This window comes from Morone saxatilis, unplaced genomic scaffold (assembly GCF_004916995.1).
Source record: "Morone saxatilis isolate NCDOM2014 unplaced genomic scaffold, NCSU_SB_2.0 Contig7, whole genome shotgun sequence".
NCBI lineage: Eukaryota > Metazoa > Chordata > Actinopteri > Moronidae > Morone > Morone saxatilis.
Genome location: NW_023340246.1, coordinates 9,457,071 through 9,462,420, shown reverse-complemented (window position 1 = coordinate 9,462,420; position 5,350 = coordinate 9,457,071).

Genomic DNA, 5,350 nt, shown 5'->3' with positions numbered 1-5,350 from the left:
TTATTATTATTATTATTTATCTTTGTGGGCACTCGCCTTCTTTTAGGGGCAAAATGCGAGTCCCAATAATGTAAATAATTAAATTTCCGGGTGAAGACTTGTTTTAAGGTTAGGGTAAGAGTTAGGGCACAGTACGTGGTAGTAATCTCCAGGAAATAAATGCTAAAATCATGTAATGTCTCTGAAGTGACGGACACACCCTGTGGTGTGTTGTGTGTGTGTGTGTGTGTGTGTGTTTGGTGTGTTGTGTGTGTGTGTGAGTGTGTATGCCTATGTGGTTTTGCTTGCCTGCACCTCTAAACAGGCCTGCTGGGGCCAGGTAGGGATGTGAGGAATAGTTGTCGACACACAAAAGACTGCGCTTTTTGTCACCCGGAGGAAGGCTGCATGCCAAAACTCGTACGTGATGTAGACAGATGACAGGCCTGACAACATCAAGAGTATATGGCCCGAGTAAGTCTGCAAGTGTGTTTTTGTGTGCGTGCACAAGGCAAAGTGGGCCTCAAGAGACAGATTTCTCCATTTGATTAGTTTTCTTTCTCAGGCTTTTGCTCCCCTCCTCCAGCAGCTTAAAACTGCATACATTTAGAGGTACAACCCATTTGTTAATGTCTTGTTTCTAGTTTCTCATGTTTCCCATTAATCTGCTTGCAATCAGTGCCAGATATTTAAACGCTGGCTAATTTCCCCTTATTTCTAAAATAAAAACTTAAAAGGTATCTGAAAGCAAATTGTTGCTCTGGGGAGCAGAGACGATCGAGATAAGAAGATAGTAAAGTTTATTGGATAACATGCTGATTGATGAGCGGAGTACCTGCAGCCTTACTCATCCACCCTCAAATTCTCTGTACCGAGTGGAGGTCTTTGAATTTGTTTAGGCTTCATGTTTTCTGTAATGGATGATCTACTGTAAAAGGGGAAGTTTTCAAAACTTTTTTTGTTCTGTACATAAACAAATGGCAGCAAAATACTTTTCTGAAGGGAGGAAAATCTCTGACTGTGTTGACTTTGAGCTTGTGCCAGTTTCAATAAAGTTAAGACGTGGGGCACCCAAACAAAAAGTAAAGCAAAAAGCCCCAGAGAACACACTTACATTTCTCTCTCTGGCGCTTTCTGTCTCTCTCCCACCTTGCTAGTTTTGCAGAAAGTCAATATTGACCTTCAGTCATGCAGCAGGGTTTCAGATCTAATGTAATTTATTGCATACAGTAAAACCCAGAGATGTAGAGAGCCCCCACGCACAAACAGACACACGTATGAAGATGTCTGGAAGATTATTTTGATTCTCGGTTAGATTAAAACAAAGGTTGTGAAACGGAATAGATGTGAGGGTTGGGAGGAGGAAGGGAGATGAGAAGAAGGAGAAGGATAGGAGAGGATGATAACACAACATAGACAGGCCTGGAGGAGGTGTTAAAGGCCAGTAGGTGAGAGAGTTTAGCAGGGGGACACAAAAAGAAAGGCAAAAGCCTGAGAGCAGTTCTGGAGGGCAGTGAAGGGGAAGAGAGAGGGGAGACAGGAGGGGTGAGAGGAGTTTCAGGGTGGCAGTGAAGGCTACTGAAGCTCTGCAGGAGTTTGGGAACCAGTGAACCTTGCCTCACCCCCCTAGCCCCCTCTCCTCATCCCCCTCTCCATCAATGTGAGGAAAGCCTCCTGGCGTGCTGGCGATGCGTTTCCCATGAGCTTTAACATGCAGCCCATTAACCCTTCTCTGTAATGTCCTGCGCTGTTATCATTCTGTGTTCTGTGGAATCTTTAAGGAAAACAAAACAATATTTAGCAGAACACAGAATAACATTTTCTGGAAGGCGAGGATAATTAAGATGAAATGAATTGAACATGCAGTTGTGGCTGTGGGGAGGATGATGATGGTCAGTTTAAGGACAATGACACAATGGTTTTCACGGATAATGATGTCGTCAGTCGTTCCACCACTTTAAATATCCACATGGCAACTATGGTAGGTTAAGGAAAGATCCTGGGTATGGCAAATACACTAAGTTTAGTTAGTCCACTACTTTCTGCTCTCACCCAACAATACAATATGTTATTTATTGTGTCAACACAGGAGGCGTTTTAGATGCATTTTTCAGTTGTTTGTCCCATGCACGTCATGTCAGAGCGTACACTTCTATATAATCAATCCAGCTGTCTACACAGGCCATGTAACAGAAGTGTCTAAAAGTTCTATGAACTATTTAGTGTCTGTTGTAAAGGGAGTAGTATAGGAGTGAAGGAGGGAGTGATTTCAGACATAGACCTGACCTTTTTCACAGAAGACATTTTGACCTGTCACAGTAGGAAAAGCACAGGTGTAAATAATAAAGTGATTGATGGTTGAATTCCATTTAGCTGCTTTAATTTCAAGGTCCTGGTATCATTCATGCTTGCCCACTGTCACACTGTCATGTCTTACTGGGACACTTGAAGAAGAACTGAAGAACTGATCCCCCCCCCCACCCCCCGTATGTGTGTATGAGTATGTCTATGTTTAAATAGGTGTTGTGATTAGATTCAATGCAAAAGCTCCTATATCGGACACACCCAGACACACAGACAGACAGCTCTGAGCTAATTCTGCAGAATATCAAAGAGAATACAGACTGCTGGGAGAGATGGAGGGAGTGACTGCGGACGAGAGACAGACACATGAGGGAGAGAGGTCAGGAAATAAGCAGGGGAGTTCAAAGAGGAGATGGAGAAAAAGAAAAGTAAGGAAGGAGGGTCTAGGAGAGAGTTAAGAGAGTTCAAGTGTAAAATTAAGAGAATAAAACCCTTTGTAATCTGCTACTTGCCCAGTGTTCAATCACTGGTTACCCATTGCTCGCTGGATCTCTTAAATCAGCTCAACCTCTGTAAGCCTTTTCAGATTTACGCAGGGCTTTTCATAGTCTTAAAGGTCATTTTATTGTCCGACTCTGCCATGCATACTGCCAGAAAAAGGACTATCCAGCAGGACGTGCATTTATCTCGCTAATGTGCCAAATAAACACCTGGAATTATTTAATTCTTTTCATGAAACCTTTCTCGCTGTCATTACCAAGGTGCACTGAGCACTTTACAGTAAGGAGGCCAATGTGGAGTGTGTTTTGTCTGAGCGGCCCCCAAATCCTGGAGCTGGCCTGCCTCATCAGCCTCCTCTTGTCCCGTTGCCCCTAGCGACACATCCCACCTGGAGTGAGGCCAGCACCCCATTAAGGAGATCAAAGCTGGATAAAGTGGATGAAGCTCTCTTTCTCTTTTTTTTTTGTCTCTGTTTCACTTATTCACACGTGTTTACACCTGCCATGCTTTTTTCTCTCTCTTTGCAGTTTGTCCCGCTCTTCTTCTTAATATTGTTCATCAAAATCCTCTCACTTGTCTTATTTATTGCTGTGACAGAGGGTCAGTGGAGGCAAGTGACAGAAATTCTTCAGTAGATTAAAAGTGAGCAGAAAGAACTTAAAGGCTCATGCAGATTGGTTAACAATTATCATCAGCGACAGTTTACAGATGTGGTTGGTTACACTGGCAATGGGGCCTCCCACGCTGTCAACCTTATGTTTTCAAAGATTAAAAAAATGAATCAGGCATATTTTCCTCCCTTGGTGCAGAGGCTAACTACTCCTAACTGTCAGCACTTTGCTTAGTGGGCAGTACTTTAAAGAAAAAGTCATGTTAATACCCACAGCCACTTCAGCCCTTCATATTTATGTTTGGTAACAGTGACCTCAAAAATTCATGCTCCCTGTTTGTGTAAGTTTTAAATATGAAACCTAAATAATGCATCAATGACAAAGTCATGTACAAAAACAGTTGGAGGAGGACTGGTAACACAAACAGAGAGCTGGTGTTACTCCCATATGTCTCCTCGCTCCATTTGCTGTGTTTTAAGGAACAGTAGCGAAACCATGAGGTTGTCTTGGACGCCCTCATCTTCCGTTCAGTCCGGGTGAGTGGAAAGTGGGAGTCATCAGAAAGGAGGCCAACTTGCAAGCGAGAAAGTCTTCCAAAAATAACTCCATTACTGTAAGGGTAGTATAAAGTAAAATTAATTAGAAGAGACGTAATTCTAGCTCTTGCTTTCGTAGTTAAACAGGCCAAAAGGGGAAGTCAACCTTGTGTAAATTCCATCATCTTTTCCTTCAATTTTCCTTAAAAAAAAAGTTTTATTTCAGGAGACAGTTGAGTTTTTTGCCTTGTGTTTCCTGAAATGATAGCCAGCAGTAAATAAAGTAGTCATGCAATGCAGTCCATGCATAATGCCTGCATGTCTCTGACACCTCTGTCAAATATTGATGGCTGGCACCTGTTGCAGCTATTAAACACTAGAGACACAAGGTGAGTGTCACTATCCATAAATAATAATCTGTGATTTGGCTCCCCAACCTCTTGTAACCTCTTATATTAGACACACATGAAGTAAAAGTATACAGTGGGGGTGGAGCGGTAATAATATCATATCTGAATGACTGTGTCACTCATCTTGTATATTAAAAGGTTTTTTTTCTTCCTTTGGAGGCTTTGCAGTATATAATGGGCTGAAAACAGTGTTTCATGTGCATTTGCATTTCTATGCTTCATGCTTTATGTCCGACTTTTTATGTTTCCTCACTTCAGTGGAAAATAAATAAAACAGCATCATAAATATGTACTGCAAGATGTTCAGTCTTGAAAATAACCATGTGGGTCACCAAAATGATCCAGGAACACATGAAAATGTTTATATTTGTGCCATTTATCTTTTTTTTTACTTTTAATGTAAATCTCTCTTTGTCAAACTCAGTAATGCTTTAGATTATTGTGTGCAGCGTAGATTCTTACAGATTTTAAAAAGCAGCTTGCAGAAGAAGCAGCAAGGGTAGGCAGGATAAAGCAGCTTAAATATGGCACCTGTATGAGATTTGCCAATTGGATGCAAGGAAAGGAATAAGCTGAGCAATCGGCTGATGTGGGCTGGCATGACTTCATGGCCTGCCTGAACTAATGCTATACTGAACTCTTTGTAACCAAAAGCTGTTACAAATGGTACTGCAGCTGATGTTGTGGTCTGCTTGTCACAACAAGGTATCAAACTGACAATGTGATCATGCCATAGTCATGTACAAATTTAAAGAAACATTTCATACAACACTGCTATCATTTTACAAATAAACAATGAATTTAAGTTACTATTCCAGACTCCAAGTCACGTCAGAAGGCGGTTTGTATGTGAGTTCATCCCTGGGTTATTGTACAGTAGCATCACAGGTCCAGTCTGGTTTGTGTGGGAGAGGAATGTAACGTTGCATCTGTGTGTATTCTACAGTATCAACAAACAGGCATGAGAATGTGATGCCTCCAAGACAGGAAAGGTTAGCAAATAAAGTAG